The 19,302-nt window shown below is 45.6% G+C and overlaps 2 long non-coding RNA genes across 2 annotated transcripts in view; both read right to left on the bottom strand.

The window, feature by feature from the left end:
• LOC308463885 overlaps positions 1-19,302 on the bottom strand; it is a 326,983-nt gene that overhangs the window by 41,920 nt on the left and 265,761 nt on the right. The window lies entirely within an intron of this gene.
• On the bottom strand, positions 1,914-14,911 carry LOC308463925. The gene is made up of 2 exons (XR_013979830.1): positions 14,829-14,911; positions 1,914-2,228 (listed from the first exon to the last, which is right to left on the bottom strand). It is a non-coding gene; the product is annotated as an uncharacterized lncRNA (long non-coding RNA).

Here is a 19,302-nt window from a genome sequence, read left to right on the forward strand (position 1 = left end):
TTCTTCCCCACTCTAGCTCCAGCCATCAAGGACAATGGAGACAACAGATTCTCTATCCCTGGGCAAAGGGCTTTCAAAATAACACCAGTTAAGCTTGCCACAATTGATTCCAACAAAGGGACAATTTCTCTGTTTGCACTAAAGGTGGAATCTGAGCCTTTAGTCTACAGGCCACCAGTTTCTTTTGCCTTCCTGCTCTCCTGTTCTAATCTCTAAAGTCCCTGTTTTCCCTGCCCACTATCCAGTTCTTGCCTCTATCCAGTGATAGCAGTGCTTGGAATGAACTAGTTTAGTTGAATAAATCTCTGAACTACACTTGAAATTGCCTAATTGCCTGGTGAACTAAAGGCAAATTAAGTTCATTTTGGGGTAGATTCCTAGTTCATCCTAAAGTTCATTCTTTTCTCCTGTCCCCTGTTTTCATTTTTTCTATAAGAAAGGTGAGCCAATAGGACATCCACAGAGGACATTACAAAGCAAAATGTGGAGGCAAAATTGTAATCCTTATTAGGCAGATACAGAGGTGCTACTGTTGCTAAGGATGATTAAGTCACTGGTTCACTTTTGCTAAGCAACCAGAATGAAGGAATGTGATGCTTTTCCTGCATCTTTTCTGCTGAGGAGATTCAGGAGGAGCAACTTGCAGCAAGAAGTACAGGTACAGGAACAAAGCAAATGATTCTTTTGCCTTTAACAGCTGTGTGTGGCAGGCGCAAATTAAACAGGTTAAGCCTTTTATGTTGTAGAAATAGAATTCTCAAGAAAGCTTCACTAGTTGACATTCTATCTGTCAGACACCTTATTAGTTGTGTATGTTCCCTGATTCACCTTTGGACACTATACTACTGTACAGCAGCTTGTAACATTCTGAATGCTTACTGTGTTTGTGTGTGTGTAGAGAATGAACGGGAACTGAAATAGTTTAGTTTGTAAAAGTGTGAACTTAAATGTAAACTAGTTCCTTTTTGGACTGGGTTTCGGTGAGGAGGAACTAGAACTAGTTGCTTTTAAAAATGAAACTTCTAAGCACTGAGTGACGGGGTATTAGGAATTGCACTTGAAGTATTAGATTTACAGTTCTGGGATGTTCTGGACATGGTATTGTTCTTGCAATCCCAGATGGCGTCTGTGCCCAGAAGTGTTGTTGCTGAATTTTAGGCTGGTGTATCTGCTGCACCTAATTCTGAGGAGGGCATACTTTGCAGGATTCACCCATGTCTGTGCTACATCTAGATTGGGTAATGCAATGCATTTTTATGGGGCTGCCCTGGACAACCATTCAAATGTTACACCAGGCATGTGATGCACATGTGAATGTTTTAACCAATGCTGGTTTAATGCCACATATTGTTCCATTCTTATACCAAGTTCACTTGGTTTTTTTGATCTGTTCCCAAGCACAATTCAAAGTGTTGATTATCATCGTTAAATCCCTGAGTGATTTAATGACTAGGGTAATTAAAATATCATCCCCATATGAAGCTGCCTATCCATTGATAATGGCTGAGAGTGTTTTTGTGTGCCCTATCACCTTCTGAAGCAGAAATATATGAGAGAACTACTATTTCTTCTTTCCCCCGCCCCCAGTGGTACACAAGATAACTTGTTGTTCTTGGGGGTTTGGGTCAGCTGCCTTGCTATTTATTTTTTAATGTCAGCTGGTAGCTTGTTGGATCAGTGAGCCTTTGGTTTATCTGTTGCTTTAATGCGACTCTTTATTGCTTTGATACTTTCTGTCAGGAGTGGGAAACCTCAGGCCTGGGCGGACAGAGGCAGCTTTCCAGACCTCTCCTCTGGGGCATTTGGCTCCTGGGCGGTTGCCCACAAAGAAATGTGGCATTTGGGCCAAAAATGTTTCCCAGCCTCTGCTTTATGCACCGTTTTCATTATATTTTGTTATAATTACTTCACAGTTGTTGTTGGGATTGCTTTATTGCTCGTTATTGGCATGAATTGCCTGCACGGTTTTTACTGGAACGGGAGAGGCCTGAAAGAAATCTTAGAAACGAACATCCCCAGAAATGTCATTTTGCTCTCTGTGCTTCAGCCGCTTGGCAATGAAGCCACGGGTTTGTCCCTGCCTTGCCTCCAAACTGTGGTCTCAGTAACTCCATGCCCATTATACAGATTGGCTGCATTCCTGGCGTTCGCATTGGACATTGCTGTTTGGTGAATCCTGCTGAAAGAGTTGCTTCTTGTACCCTCTTCAGTTTCTTAATCTGTAGATTCTGGAGAGGAACAGGAAAAATGAGGCCGCAGTTAGAAGCTCAGTGAAATGAGGACAATGTCCCAAAGGGAGCTTCCTTTTGAGTAGACATATTGGATTGCTTTGCGAATGCTGCATCCAAAGGTCTGGAAAGGCCTACTCTATTCCCTGGTGCCTTGAGAACTTCTGCTGTCTCCCTTCTGTTCCTCCCTTCCAATACAGTGTGCATTTCTATGGCAATGCTGACATCTATAGACAAGCATGGGCATTGCAAAAATTAGAATAAAGTAAAGCTTCCAGCTGCATTCAGCTGGCACAGATCTGGGACTGACAACCACAGCTGTTCTGTCCGTGTGTCTCAGGATGAAGACAGACAAAACGTTTATAAAGCAATGAGGTCAGTCCTCTTACTGCATTTAATTCACACAGACCTCTCTGTTTGCTATTTAATGCTATGAAGAAAACATAATTAGATGCTGGTTGTGCACATTGTTGAGAGGGTGGGATAACTTTTTAAAAACCACAACAACACAGCAGATCCATAGTGGCAGGAGTAAGATAAAAGGTATAGGACCCCTGTATGGTTAAGTCTGGTCAAAGGCGACTATGGGGTACAGTGTTCATCTAGCTTTTCAGGCTGAGGGAGCCAGCGTTCGTCCACAGACAGTTTTCTAGGTCATGTGGCCAGCATGACTAAACTGCTTCTGGTGCAACAGGACACTGTGATGAGTGCCAGAACACATGGAATGCCGTTTACCTTCCCACTGCAGCAATACCTATTTATGTACTTGCACTGGTATGCTTTTGAACTGTTAGGTTGGCAGAAATTGGGACAGAGCAATGGGAGCTCACTCTGGTCATGTGGATTCAAACTGCTGACCTTCCGATCAGCAAGCCCAAGAGGCTCAGTGGTTTAGACCATGGTGCCACCTGCATCCCTTTGTGGGCAAAGTAGCAGAGCAGGGGTGGGGAAACCTGCGACCCGCCATATGTTATTGGACTCCATCTTTTATCAACCTCAAGAGAGTTGTAGTCCAACAATATCTGGAGGACCATAGGTGCTCTGCACTAGAGTCCATTAGGGCACTTCATCTCAGTGGCGTAGCGTGGGGGGTGCCAGGGGGGCCGGCCGCACCGGGCGCAACATCTGGGGGGGCGCGCTCGCTGCCTCCGGAGTCGCCGAAGAGCCTCGGGTGCAGGCTGTAGCAGAGCCGCATGTCTCGCGGAACCGACGAGCTGTGCGCGCGTCTGGGCTGAAGGCGTCCGGCAGGCAGCGGCTCTCAGCGCTCGCCGCGGTCCCCGCGCGTCAGGGCCGCGGAGGACGCGCCAGGCAGCCCCTCCTCACAGCCCCGCCTCCGCCGCTGCTGCTGCAGCTGCTGGGCCATGTTGCATTTTCCTCGCCTCTCTGCCCACCTCCTCCTCCGGGCAAGCGGCGTCGTTTGGGCGGCAGCGCCAGCAGCAACTCGCCTCAGATCACCTGACGCGGCAGGTTAGGGGTTGGGGGGGCGCAAATTACTTGCCTTGCCCCGGGTTAGGGGGCGCAAATTACTTGCCTTGCCCCGGGTGCTGACAACTCACGCTACGCCGCTGCTTCATCTTAAATAAAATTTCAATTCTAGTCTAGTCTTTTCTAGTCTAGTCTATGCATGCAAAGAGCAGGACACGATCTTACTGGAACAAGGTGAGCAACACTGAGAAAACGGAGGTCTTATTTTCACACAATAGGTAACGGTAAAGTGACCCCTGACCATTAGGTCCGGCCGTGACCGACTCTGGGGTTGCGGCGCTCATCTCGCTTTATTGGCTGAGGGAGCCGGCGTACAGCTTCCGGGTCATGTGGCCAGCATGACTAAGCCGCTTCTGGTGAACCAGAGCAGTGCATGGAAACGCCGTTTACCTTCCCGCCGGAGAGGTACCTATTTATCTACTTGCACTGGCATGCTTTTGAACTGCTAGGTTGGCAGGAGCAGGGACCGAACAACGGGAGCTCACCCCGTTGCGGAGATTCGAACCGCCGACCATCTGATCAGCAAGTCCTAGGCTCTGTGGTTTAACCCACAGCGTCACCCGCGTCCCTTTTCCCACAATAAATTGGCTTTATACATGCATGAATGTTCACACCCAAATGTTCCAGCCATTAGGGAACCTGGAAATAATACGTCGGAGATTCACCTTGATGATTAATTGCTGAATCAATAACATTAATTCTTGTATCTCTTCGTAAAGTTCAGAGTAGTAGGCAGTAATTGGGAAGTTAATTCTGCACATGGGGCTTCTGCACTGGTGCTTAAACCCTTTCCCAGATGATCAATCTTTGCAGGCTCCAAGCAGCGTTTTCCTTCCTGTGCAATATTAATGTATGTTGCTAATATTCCAGTATATCTACATGTTGTCCAAAGGGAATGTTCCATTCAGCGGCAACTCTAAGCATCCTTGCCAGGCAATAATCCCCATTAAACATGGAGCTTACTTTTATGTGGATTGCATTTCCTGCACAGGGAATAGTGCTTGCTCTGGGGGACCAGCTTTGTGTTTTCATTTAACCGAGTGTAGGCAGGCTGCATGTTTCGGTGCAAGAGTGGGGAGAAAGCAGCTGCCCGAGGAGGCTGAGGGGACAGACTGCACAGTGGCTGCAAGGGATGGATGAATCTGACAATGTCTGTTTCTGCGTTTCACATTTCCCCCCCAGTCGTAGATTAAGTTTGCCACATTACCACATCAGTTTGCAAGTTTTTGAAATAAGAAGTCAACAGTCGGAGGCAGCTTGCTTCAGAACATGTTGCTGGACATTCCAGGGGTGGGGGAGAAGGCTGTGGTGCTCAGGTCCAGCACCAGGAAAACAGGATGCTGGATTAGATGGGACACTGGCCTGATCCAGCCGGCAATTCTTATGTTCTCATGGAAATTTGTCAGCATTTTATTACACTTTTCTCCTAGGTTTGTGCGCAATTTCCCCTAAGCTGCATGTTTCCCCTGATGTAATTAGGGCAAGCAATTTCCCCTGATATAATTCAGTTTTGTATGTTATTTTTATTAATGTATATACAAATAACACACACACAGAGAGAGAGATAATTAATTAATTTTCTATACTGCCCTTCATCTGAGGATCACAGGGCGGTTTACAATATAAAAACACAAAAATACATAATCGAGTAACAAACAAAAACAACACTCACCATAGATTGATTAATCAGCCAAATGCCTGGGAGAAGAAGAATGCTTTTGCCTGGCGCCTAAAGAGAGCACACCACAAGCAGGGAGCAACTACAGATAAGTACTGTTCTCATGTTGCCGACCTCTTGTGGAGGCACATGAAGAATGGCCTCAGATGATGATCTCAGGGTCCCGGTCGGTTCATATGAGGAGGTATTGCGGTCTGGAAGCTAACTGGCAGCCAGTGTAGTTGGGGCCAGAATTGGCGTTATGTGCTCATACCGCCTTGCCCCAGTGAGCAACCTGGCTGCTGAATTCCAGCTTCTGAACCATCTTCAGAGGCAGCCCAATGTATAACATGTTGCAGTGATCTAACTTAGAGGTTATATGCATTTTGATGTTTATTTCCTCTAATATATGCATTTGTACACTTTTTTCACTTTTAGTTGGAGATGTGCATTGCAATTTTTTTAAAAAAAAATAATCAACTGTGTTCTGCTTCATGTATTAGTTTCTATATGGATTAGGAAGGCTCATGCTTAAAAGGTGAGAAAAACCTCAGCCCTGGAGCCTGAATGCAGCCCTTCAATGTTCTTCCCAGCACCCACCCCTCACTGGCTTGCACACTCCAGTTGTTTTTACCTAGTTGGAATGCATGTAGAAATTAGCCTACTGTATAGGCTAATTTCTGTATGTTGTTCCGTCCATTTTTGCTTCTGGCCCTGGCCGCCACTGGAAGGCTGTCTGAGAGGAAATGCAGCCCATGGGCTGATAAAGGTACCTGATCCACACTGCCTAAGACTGCGCTGAAGACTGCCTGGAAACTGCAGCTGGCTTAAGTTTCTCATAGCAATTTCATACGATGAAATTTGGGGCAGTATCCCGGCATACAGTTATTTCCTGCTGTTTAAAATTTAGCGTGACATGGCAGTATATTGATGGAAAAGCTGCAGTTCCAATATGCAACAGGTAATGCAGCATACAAGGAGTGTTAGAATCCAGGTTAGAATTGCCAGCATTATAACCATGAAAACTAGCGCAACAATCGCCATGTCCGAATGCACCCATGATGAAAAACATCTTCACATCCAGTGCTTTCAGGGTTGCCAGGAACAGTGTCTTTCAGCCATCAAATGCCTGGGTAATCAGGAATGCTTTCTAGCTCCTCCTGGAAGTCAATAATGGCAGAGACAGATGCAATTTTCCAGGGAGGGCATTCCAGAAATGGGAAGCCACCACTGAAAAGGCCCTGTCCTGGATCAACACCAAGGACTGCCACCTCACTTGCCAGTTGTAGTGCCCAATGATACTGGGTAAGAGGAACACATCATCTGACTTAGTATAAGGAAGTTTCTACTTGTTATATTCCTTACAGCATCACAAGATGGTGTAAATGTGCAATACTGTTTTAAGAAAGAAGACAACCTTTATCTTGCAATAAAATTGAAGTCACACAGAAAACTATGTGGGTTGTTTTTTTCTTTGGCTCTCATCTGTTATTTTTGGGAATGGAATGTGTGTGTGGAGGTGTCTCATCCCCCCATGGGCATAGCTAAGGGGGGCAGCTGCCCCCCTAGATCAAGTAAAACAATTGTTGTTGTTTAGTCGTTTAGTCGTGTCCGACTCTTCGTGACCCCATGGACCAGAGCACGCCAGGCACTCCTGTCTTCCACTGCCTCCCGCAGTTTGGTCAGACTCATGCTGGTAGCTTCAAGAACACTGTCCATCCATCTTGTCCTCTGTTGTCCCCTTCTCCTTGTGCCCTCCATCTTTCCCAACATCAGGGTCTTTTCCAGGGAGTCTTCTCTTCTCATGAGGTGGCCAAAGTATTGGAGCCTCAGCTTCACGATCTGTCCTTCCAGTGAGCACTCAGGGTTGATTTCCTTCAGAGTGAATAGGTTTGATCTTCTTGCAGTCCACGGGACTCTCAAGAGTCTCCTCCAGCACCAGAATTCAAAAGCATCAAAGACAACAAGTAAAACAATAGAAATACTTAACTGACCAATTAGGTCGGTTCTGCCTCCCCTATCAAAAGTCCTGGCCCCCCTTACAAAAATCCCGGCTACCCCCAAGTGCTGCTGATCTTAAAATGGGTATTTTAAGTCCCTCACCTGCCTTTGCTGGTTGTGCCTATAATGACATGGGAGGCAAGTAACAGAAACATCAGAATTGCCTTGCACTCTGTAACGAAGCTGGTGGCCCGCAGATGTCAGCATTCCCTTGTATTTCAACAACAAGGAAGCCTGTCAAAGAGTGAAGGTAGATGCTGCTACTTCATTGTTCCAAAGGGTAGAAATGTAATAACACTGGCTCCCTCACAACCATGGTGCGGCTGCAGGGGGCAAATTAGGATGCGTTATCAGTGGAGTCATAACATGCTGAGAGAGGTTTAAAAATAAAATTTTAAAGTGTGATAAGAAACACATGCTTTCCTCTCAGTCCTGCTTAATAAAGACATAGCTGCATCTTCGCTCTCTCTCTGGATCACCTGTGAGGTTTTCAGAGCAGGGGGCTATTTTGAGTGAAGCTACACAATGAGATGAGAAAAATGTATAGATTTGACGTATGTAAGCAAGGGGTGCTGAGTTGCAGTGGAGGTAACAGCTAGAAGCTTTTATTCCCTGCCCTCCACTTCATTCACAACTAAGGCAAGAAGGCAGCAATTTCCATTATGACCTATATTCATCACAAGCAGCACTGTTTCCATTAAGAGAACAAAGGAAAGGGGCTTGGTGTGAGATGGAAAATGGGTGGGTCCGCCATCCCTCCTAAACTCAGAAGTAGAAGGACAAAGGCTGAGTTTAGAGAGTTTGCAGAATAGCTCAGTTGGTAGAGCATGAGACTCCTAATCTCATGGTCATGAATTTGAGCCCCATGTTGAGCGGAAGATTCTTGCATTGCAGGAGTAGATGATGGTCATGGTCCTTTCAAATTCTACAGTTCTATGATTGTTTTTATGAATGTGATCTAGAAGCAAAGAAGCAAGCAGAGAGAGAGATGGCAAACACCATGCCAGATCTCTGCTTGAATCCCAGGCTGTGGTTATGGGAGAAACAAGACCCTCTTTGGGTGCTGATGCTATGAACCCCTCCTTTGTAGGTTCAGGTTGTACAGTATATACAGTGGTACCTTGGGTTAAGTACTTAATTCGTTCTGGAGGTCAGTTCTTAACCTGAAACTGTTCTTAACCTGAAGCACCACTTTAGCTAATGGGGCCTCCTGCTGCTGCCACACCGCTGGAGCATGATTTCTGTTCTCATCCTGAAGCAAAGTTCTTAACCTGAGGTACTATTTCTGGGTTAGCGGAGTCTGTAACCTGAAGTGTATGTAACCTGAAGCATATGTAACCTGAGGTACCACTGTATATGTTTAAATAAACCATATATCCTAAAGACACCGCAGTCTCCATTGTGCCTCATTTCCAAAATAAAGCACAATCCTGGGTAACTGCCAGGAAACCCTAGAATCTCACACCGCTCAGAGATTAGGATGGTTTGTAGCAATATATACGATTTATGTGCGAACAAGAAATGTAATTCATTGTGTGTGTTCTGAAAAGCTACTCCAGTTTGTTGCAGCATAGTTCACATGGCCTCAGGTCATTGGTCCACTCATGCCTGCACTGCAGGGGGTTGGACTAGATGACCCTTGGGGTCCTTTCCAACTTTACAATTCTATGATTCAACTGAGTTCCTTATTGATTACCGGTACATTGATTGGAAGCAGCTCTCCAAGGTTTTGGGGCTGGAGGGTACTTTTCTCCATCTCTGTATGGAGATTCTGGGGGATTGAACATGGAACTTTGCCACTAAGCCATGACCTCTTCCCAATGTGCACGCAGGAGGAATTTGCAAAACCCACCCCCAAAATCTAACTGAAAGGCAAAAGTAGAGATGGCATTGATTAACCAAGAATAAGAACTGTTGGAGCATATAAGTCTGTGAAGGGCGGGTGGCGCTGTGGTCTAAACCACTGAGCCTCTTGGGCTTGCCAATAGGAAGGTGGGCGGTTCAAATCCCTGCAATGGAGTGAGCTCCCATTGCTCTGTCCCAGCTCCTGCCAGCCTAGCAGTTCAAAAGCATGTCAAAGTGCAAGTAGATAAATAGGTACTGCTCCGGCGGGAAGGTAAACGGCGTTTCCATGCGCTGCTGTGGTTTGTCATGCTGGCCACATGACCCACAAGCTGTCTGTGGACAAACGCCAGCTCCCTCGGCCAATAAAGCGAGATGAGCACCGCAACCCCAGAGTCGGCCATGACTGGACCTAATGGTCAGGGGTCCCTTTAACTTTATGATAGATAAGGTAATGAATGGTATGTACAATTTTATAACATGCAGAGAATAATATGTGCAAATAAATCAGAGAGGGGAGCTGAGGGAAGTCCTTAGTGGGTGGGAGAGGGAGGGATGGGGGGGGGGGAATAAAAAGGGGGGAAATGTAATTGGATATATTGACTGATAAGTTGCTTTGTTAAAATTGTTTAATAAAAATATATTTAAAAGAAAGAAAGAAAAGAAAGCTATCTGTGGAGAAATGCCAGCTCCCTCAGCCTGAAAGCGAGATGAGTGCCACAACCCCATAGTTGCCTTTGACTGGATTTAACCATCCAGGGGTCCTTTACCCGCCCCCCCCCCCCCCCGTCTGTGTCAGAGGAGAGCATCACCTTGAGCAATGACCGTCACATTCTTCTCTGGCTGGTGCTTTTCATGGGTTTGCCTAATCTCTGAGAACACAATCATTTTTACCAGTGACAGGGTCTGGCAGAAGTGTTGCCAGCGCAAGCTTTGAAACTTTTCTAAGCCTCCTGCTGTTGTGATAGCTGGGGGAGCGTTCTTCACATTTATATTATGAAGTTCCCCGCGATAACAATCCATGGCAGTCATTTTAGTGGTTGTTTTAAAGTATGGGGGGAATGCAGAGGCACGCTGCTCGGTGCTTTGGCAATTAAGGCACCATGTGTACAAGAGCTGCTCTGGCAAGGGAGTGGGGATTTGTAATGACAAAAACCACTGTTACATGCAGAGAACTCTGAAAATCCGCTGCTTCCTAGAGGGACATCAATGCCATTCCCTGAACCCATTGCCTGGCATTATCGCGTTTCACAGTTGCATGAAAGTATCTGAACAAACACAGCCAAGAAGCTTTGAAAAATGTTACGAGAGCCACCTACACCTTGCGTGCAAATGTCAACAGAAATCAAGGGGTTCATTTCCTATGCAAGCAAATTGTTCAAAGAGAGCATCCCTGCTGTTTAAACCGGAGGGAAATCATTCTTTGCACCGCTACAGGATCTGCAAAAATGAGCAAAAAGCTGGATGAACAAAGGGATGTAGACTCTGGGCAGGTGTCTCGTAAACAAAATTTGCCTTTGCTTGGCTGGCGGGATCTTTGGCTCATGACTAAACTGTTCCAAATGCTTTCCTTAGAGTTGAAATGTTGGGGGGTTAATTCACTTTCCATTGAAAGATGCAAGTGCCCCATGATGGACTATGCAGAGGATGATGGTGATAGATGGAATAGCCCATTTGGTTATTTCAGCTGTGCATTGCAAAACTGTATTATACAGCAGTGGTTCCCAAGTAACTAATTGACCACAAACTTGACATGAGCCAACAGTGTGACGCGGCAGCTAAAAAAGCCAATGCAATTCTGGGCTGCATCAATAGGAGTATAGCATCTAGATCAAGGGAAGTAATAGTGCCACTGTATTCTGCTCTGGTCAGACCTCACCTGGAGTACTGTGTCCAGTTCTGGGCACCACAGTTCAAGAAGCACACTGACAAACTGGAACGTGTCCAGAGGAGGGCAACCAAAATGGTCAAAGGCCTGGAAACGATGCCTTATGAGGAACGGCTAAGGGAGCTGGGCATGTTTAGCCTGGAGAAGAGGAGGTTAAGGGGTGATATGATAGCCATCTTCAAATATATAAAAGGATGTCACATAGAGGAGGGAGAAAGGTTGTTTTCTGCTGCTCCAGAGAAGCGGACACGGAGCAATGGATCCAAACTACAAGAAAGAAGATTCCACCTAAACATTAGGAAGAACTTCCTGACAGTAAGAGCTGTTGGACAGTGGAATTTGCTGCCAAGGAGTGTGGTGGAGTCTCCTTCTTTGGAGGTCTTTAAGCAGAGGCTTGACAACCATATGTCAGGAGTGCTCTGATGGTGTTTCCTGCTTGGCAGGGGGTTGGACTCGATGGCCCTTGTGGTCTCTTCCAACTCTATGATTCTATGATTCTAATTACTGAGGACCCTCTATTTTTCAAAAGCCAAGTCACAGATCCCCTACTTTTGAAAATTTTGGTAACTCTATGGTAGTTACCTGAGCAAAGCAATTTTCTGAAGAAAATTTGGGGTAATTCCTAATAAGCCATGGATTTTATGTCTACTAAAAAAAATACCAAATAATTTGTGATATTACCAAGCAAAAATGACAAAGATTTAGTTGGGGGGAGACAAATGTAATTTAATTAATATATATTAATATACAGTATACTACAAGTGAACAAATTATGACATGTCTAGCAGCTACTATTTTATTTTTATTTATCTGCCACCCATCCGGCTGGGTTGCCCCAGCCACTCTGGGCGGCTCCCAACAAAATGTTAAAAACACACTCTACCTAAATGCGATGGGAGAAATCATGCCTCTTTTTGTCCTGAACGATCCCTTCCACATCCTGTTCTCACAGTGGCCAACCAGAGACCTGTGGGAAAACCACAAGCAGAATTCAAGAACATGAGCCTTCTCCCCTCGTGCTGTTTCAAGCAACTGGAGCTGAGATAGCCTTGCTGCCTCTAACCATGAAGCAGAGCATAGCCATTAAGGCTAGGAGCCATCAATAACCCTCTCCTCACTAAACTGATCTAATCCTCTTTCAAAGTCATCACTGCCTCCTGCAGAAGAGGGTTCCACAGGTTAACTATGCTTTGTGTGAAGAAATGCTTTCTTTTGTCTGTCTCAAATCTTCCAACCTTTAGCTGTGTTGGCTGTTTCCGAGTTCTTCTGTTATTAGAAGGGACCTTTCGTGTCCCTCCCAACTCTACAATTCTATGATACAGAGTAAAACTTTTTACAAATTTCTATCACGTCTCTTCACCCTCCCTAAACTTAAAAGCCCCAACCTTTTTTCATAGGAGGCTTGCTCCTATGATCATTCTGGTCATCCTTTTCTGAACCATTCCAATATCATTTTGGAAGTGAGACTTCTAGAACTGAACAGAGTATTCCATGTGTAATTGGATCGTAAAATTGAACAACGGCATTATGATATCAGGAGTTCTATTTTCAATCCCCCCCCCCCCCCAATAATCTCTAGCATGGAATGCATCTTCATGGAGCAATCCACTATGACTCCAAGGTTTCATTCCTGGTCAGTCACTGCCAGTTCAGACCTCATATGAAGACTTTTTGCCCCAGTGTACATTGCTTTAGACTTGTTGACATGGAGTTGCATTTGAAATTTTACTGCTGGGTGGTGGCGGTGGTGTATTGCACATTCCACCAGCATAAACAGGGCTTCTGCCATATCCTATAGGGAAGTGGTGGGGGTGGGGCACCATTTCTCTCCCAGTTTCACCATAAAAGGTAAAGGGACCCCTGACCCTTAGGTCCAGAGGGAGTCATGAGGTGTGGGGAGTTTGGCTCGGTGCAACATGTGGCAGTGGGAGCATCTGACTGCGTACTCCACCAGAAGATACTCCACCAGATATCTCAAATCTAGGACTGAATCTTAAGACCCGTCTGCATCATCCCTGCAACAAGCTGAATGCTGTTGATAATTCAGAAGGTTGGGATAGCAACCGCTAAAAGCAGCTTCCTCGAGCGTCCACTGTGCAATTTGTGTTTTAATTGAACTGGGCAGAAGAGGATAATAATCCAAATATTTAAGTATTGTTCAAGTTTGCAACATAAATTAAAATTAATTGGAAGCTTTGTTTGCTAGTAAGGACGAAGCACCTGGCTGCTATTTACCTAAAGAGCCTTTCTAATCAGGCAAGCTTTGTCTATAATGCTGTTATTTCCCGGGGGAAACACATAATATCTGAGGAAATAAAAGTCAAGTTTCATTTTTGATCCACGGGGCCAAATTAGACATTTGGCACAGTCCCGTAGCCAGGATGTTAATATAAGGGAGCTTGAGGAAATACATAATGGCATAATGATTCTGGTGCACAGTTCACAAGTAGCCTAATAGATTAAAAGTGATTCCATTGTATTAAATATTAATTTCAAAACAATTCATTATTTCTTTATGCAAAACATCTTGTAAATAAATACTGAATATTTAAGAATCACATATCACAACCGAATCATTTTGTAAATGGCAAATACATGAATAATAAACAGGTAAGTCTGTCCCTTATTTTACCTCTTCTAAGATTGAATTTGCTTATATTACATTAATATATGATCTGCACCAATCCCAGCTATTTTTTTTCTTATATTTTGGGCTCCTGGTCTCCAGCCACTCAATCTCTTTATAATCCCCATGTTTCTTTAACTGCCGTCCGCTCCCGTAAATTTAGTTAGGCTGTAATCCTATCCTTAATATTGTAAGGACTCTATCCTTTTAAATTGCTGTAACCTGCTCTTGGACTTTACCGCTAAGAGAGGGTAAGAAGTCAAGTCAATAAAAACAAATAAGCTCCAATGACTTGGGAGTAAGCTCCATTCAATTAAATAGAATTTACTTCTGAGTAGACACAGTTAGGCTTAGCTCTGCGATTCCTCCTTCTTAGGCTTGCAATCATCATTCTAAGCTTTCACAAATGTGATTCTTGCTAATATTAATATACTACAGGGCTCTGCCTGCCCCCCCCCCCCCCCAGTTCACTCTGCTCACCAACCTCTCACTCGCCCACATTAAGCCTTCTGGAGTTTCCACCCCTGGGAAAGCCCTCCTTTTCACCTTCCCAACTCTATTTTTGAAGCCACTTCTCTCTTCTGTGCTGGATCCCTGCTCTGTGTGCCTTCTTTCACCTTCACCTCCATGCTGCCCCTGTGGGGGCTGCCCCCTGAGGTGGTCGTGAAATCATGGAATTATAGAGTTTGAAGGGTCCCGGGGTCCCAGGGGTCATCTAGTCCAACCCCATGCAGGCGCAGACAGAGGGGGGCATATGGGCTACTTGGCCTGGGCCAGCATATTCACAATTGCATATCTATATTTTCCATTTTGTCTTTATATGCTGATATGGTTCAAGCCTTGAAATAAAATTATTTGTCAGCATAACTTTTGTGAAAATTATTTATATACTTACTTATTTATAAGACTTCAGTTATCCCCAGGGTAAAAAAAAGGGAAGGGGCACATTATCTACCTGGCCCGGGCCTCTGCCTGGCTCTGCAAGGCCCTGACCCCATGCAATACAGGAATCTCAACTAAAGCATCCATGGCAGACGGACATTGAACCTCTACTTAAAAACCTCCAAGGAAAGAGAGTCCTAAGGAAGACAGTTGCCTCACCTTTTCTCATGGATGGGCTGGCCCCATGGCCAGCTAGGAAGTCACCCTCTCTTCCTGTTTGTCAGACCCTTCTATGCCCCAGGTCCTAACCCAATTTCCATGCCTCTTCCTCCTTCCTTTTCTGCCCCTCCCATTTTCACCTTCCCCTGCTTCCCCCTCCCTCCTTCCCCCCCACTCTTCCTTGCACACAGAACACTCCCCTTTCCAAGCCTCTTTTTCTCTCCTTTTCTGCACCCTCTCTGTTGATGGATCTCAACCAAAACTCTCTGCTAATGGCTGCTTAGTCCGTGTAGTCCAGGATGACGACTCAGGAACATAACTTGCTGAACAGTAATTTGATTTGTATTTGCTTTTACAGTGGTACCTCGGGTTAAGTACTTAATTCATTCCGGAGGTCCGTTCTTAACCTGAAACTGTTCTTAACCTGAAGCACCACTTTAGCTAATGGGGACTCCAGCTGCCACCACACCACCGGAGCACAATTTCTGTTCACCCTGAAGCAAAGTTCTTAACCCGAGGTACTATTTCTGGGTTAGCGGAGTCTGTAACCTGAAGCGTATGTAACCCGAGGTACCACTGTATTAGATACAGAGCATAGCACAGCTTTGTACAAGTTACTACAGTCATGCCTCAGGTTGAAGTTGCTTCAAGTTGAGCGCTTTTGGGTTGCGCTCCGCGGCGACCCGGAAGTAACGGAACGCATTACTTCCTGGTTTTGCCGCTTGCGCATGCACAGACGGTCAAAATGACGTCACGCGCATGCATGGAAGCGGCGGATCGCAGCATGCGCAGGCGTGCAGACGTGGGTTGCGTTTACTTCAGGATGCGAATGGGGCTCCGGAACGGATCCCGTTCGTATCCAGAGGTACCACTGTATATACACAGACTCGATTCAACTCTATACACCAACCTCTGAACTCCAACACCAAACTACTGGGTCATGCTGCTTATAAGGGAAAACTCTTAGCCAATCACCACCTGTTGCTAGGTTTCCCTATCTCCAAGCGGACTTTCTCAAGTACTCTTACTTAACTTGGCTTCTTGCCAACTCACTAATTGTCCACTTCAAAGCTGCAGTTTCTCACAAACCTCAACACTCTCTTGCACACATGAACACTCCCCAACCCATGATGATATACATTACTGTATCTTTAAGAGGCATAGAAACTTAAGAGCAGGCCTGTCGTTTAGTTTGTTCACTTAAAGAAGGCTATATTTTTATATATATGCTTTACATATATGGGTGTTTGCTGTTAATGAAACAACTGTTCTAAATTAGTACATTAAATCTGGAACTTCATGTTGAAGACAGTACACAGTACTTGGAGTGAAATACCTTATGTGAAGGTACTAACTATAGAATATTTGAGTGCTCTGTGTTCTTTATCTCATGCAAGGCAGCTGAAGAATGGAGGAGGGAGATGTTTGAATATAGTGAGAAGAGAGGAACATTGACATACTCATTTTCCCCCAATGGCTCCTCTTGCTCTTCCACATCATTGCAAATACCCCCTTTAAACCTACCCATGTCCACCTGCCTCTTCCCCAAGTTGTCCGCCTCTCCAGATTTCTTCCCCCCTCACCAGAGCCCTAAAACTTTGTCTCTCCCATATATATCTCCCCCTCCCATATTTCCCCTAATTCCTCCAAATGCCACCTTTACTCCCACCCTTTCTAACCCGCCCCTTCCTCAATTCCTCTTTTCTCTTCCCATTACCAAAGGACTAAAACTGTCACACACAAAGAGAGAGACCTTTCTCCCATCAATGTCTTATCTTATGCCCCTCCCATCATTTACTGTAGACCTCAGTCCCTTCCTTCCTGCCCCCTCCTTCTTTCCCCACCACTGCTGGTGCAACCTTGGGAAACAGCCAATTAAAACAGTGTGGTGATGGACTATAGCCTGGGTAGGCAAACTAAGGCCTGGGGGCTGGATCCAGAACAATCGCCTTCTAAATCTGGCCTGTGGACGGTCTAGGAACCAGCATGTTTTTACATGAGTAGAATGTGTCCTTTTATTTAAAATGCATCTCTGGGTTATTTGTGGGGCCTGCCTGGTGTTTTTACATGAGTAGAATGCGTACTTTTATTCAAAATGCATCTCTGGGTTATTTGTGGGGCATAGGAATTCGTTCATTCCCCCCCCCCCAATATAGTCTGGCCCCCCACAAGGTCTGAGGGACAGTGGAGCGGCCCCCTGCTGAAAAAGTTTGCTGACCCCTGGACTATAGCGTAGAGAGATACAGCACCCGAGTAAGAATGCTCCTTGGTTGATCATCCACATAATTCAAAAGGCACAACAGCAGATCATTGGCCCGTCATAACTTTAAAAAGGCCATTTATAACTGAAATTGCAATCTGTGCATTAGCGGGCATACAGAAAAGGGTTTAGGATTTCTGTTTGCCTGATGTGGGTGGGAGGAAAAATCCCTTGGAGCCTGTCAGCAGTGACTAGCAAGGAGTCGGGGGGGGAGGGGGGCTGACTGTGACAGGCTGTAACAAAGAGACAAAGAGCATGGCTGATTTCGGTGCTGTGGGTCCAAATGCATCTGTGCCAACAGGAGAAGCAAGAGAGCCTTTTGGAGTGTAATGCTGGAAAGTCTCTCCACCCAGATTCAAGTTGTATATACGTGTAAATGAACCATATATCATAAAGACACTGCGGTCTCTACTGTGCCTCATTTCCAAAAGGAAACACGGACCCTGAGTAAGCATCTGGGACCCCTGGAATTTCATGCACTGCTTGGAAGAGATTATTGGAGTTGTGTGTAACAATATCAATGGAGTTCGGCCTAGATGGCTGGGGAAATCTTGCAGCTGAAACCCTACCTTTGCCATAGTAGGAGAACCTGTGAATCTGGCAGAGTCCGCAAATGTTCATGTATCTGAAGGAATTGCGTGGGGCAGGGAGAGAGAGAGTGTTTCGTGAAGCTCAGCCACTGCTGTGGTTCTCAAAGGCAAAGGTCCTCATGTTTTGTGTCTGACATTCAGAGCTCGGCAGGATGGCGGTTTAGCAAAGGCTGCTCTGGCAGAAGTTCTGAGGGCTGAACTCTCTGGCAGCCTTCCGGAGAGAGCAGCAGCCAAGCAATTTTTAAAGTGCAAATATTTGTTTTGATTTCACATCCGTCAGACTTGGGCAAGGGATAAAGGCATCTCCAGCCACTCCTTTGATTAAATTGCTGGCAGAATTAAAGAGCAGAAAAGATGATTCTGTGGAGTCTGTGTACCTGAATTCTGAGTAATCTCAGGATATGAGAGGCACCGTGGAGCAGAATTAATCTGGATCCTAAGTAAATTTTATTTTACCTGTGAAACCAGGGGGTGCTTTTCTTACCATTATCCTTGCTCCACTAGAGTTCTTAACTCCCATAGCAAAGCAGTTGGGACATGGCTGAAGGCGAATGTCTTGGAAACATAAAGTGCTATTTATACACATATAATGCTCTTTATGAAGGCTGATCGCTGAAGAATTGATGCTTTTGAATTATGGTGCTGGAGGAGATTCTTGAGAGTCCCATGGACTGCAAGAAGATCAAACCTATCCATTCTTAAGGAAATCAGCCCTGAGTGCTCACTGGAAGGACACATCCTGAAGCTGAGGCTCCAATACTTTGGCCACCTCACGAGAAGAGAAGACTCTCTGGAAAAGACCCTGATGTTGGGAAAGATGGAGGGCACAAGGAGAAGGGGACGACAGAGGACAAGATGCTTGGACACTGTTCTCGAATCTACCAGCATGAGTTTGACCAAGCTGCGGGAGGCAGTGGAAGACAGGAGTGCCTGGCGTGCTCTGGTCCATGGGGTCACGAAGAGTCGGACACGACTAAACGACTAAACAACAACAACAAATGCTCTTTATACATTACATTCAATGAGTGCACCATTTGTGTACACAAATAATTGAGCCATACTCTTGTATAGCAATTCATATGTAATGTTCATTGAGTATACAGTCTGTACACACAAGAGCTGAGCCTTGCAAAGGAACAAGCATACCCTTTCACACCCTTGCACATTTATAGAGGAGGTTTGTACCTGTGTTCAGTGTAACATGTGGACAGCATATAAATAATCTGACCCATGTTTGGCACAGGTGGAGAGATCATCACCATTATCATCTATTTATTTGCACACCACTTTTCCACAAAAAAAGTGGAAACCTCAGCGCCTAGGGCTTGCCGATCACATGGTCGCCGGTTCGAATCCCAGCGGCGGGGTGAGCTCCCGTCCTTCGGTCCCAGCTCCTGCCCACCTAGCAGTTCGAAAGCACCCTTAAGTGCAAAGAGATAAATAGGTACCGCTTTGTAGCGGGAAGGTAAACGGCGTTTCCGTGTGCTGCGCTGGTGCTGGCTCGCCAGAGCAGCTTCGTCATGCTGGCCACATGACCCGGAAGTGTCTCCGGACAGCGCTGGCCCTCGGCCTCTTAAGTGAGATGGGCGCACAACCCTAGAGTTGGACACGACTGGCCCGTATG

Source organism: Podarcis pityusensis, assembly GCF_964106645.2.
Source record: "Podarcis pityusensis genome assembly, chromosome: 15".
Classification (NCBI taxonomy): domain Eukaryota; kingdom Metazoa; phylum Chordata; class Lepidosauria; order Squamata; family Lacertidae; genus Podarcis; species Podarcis pityusensis.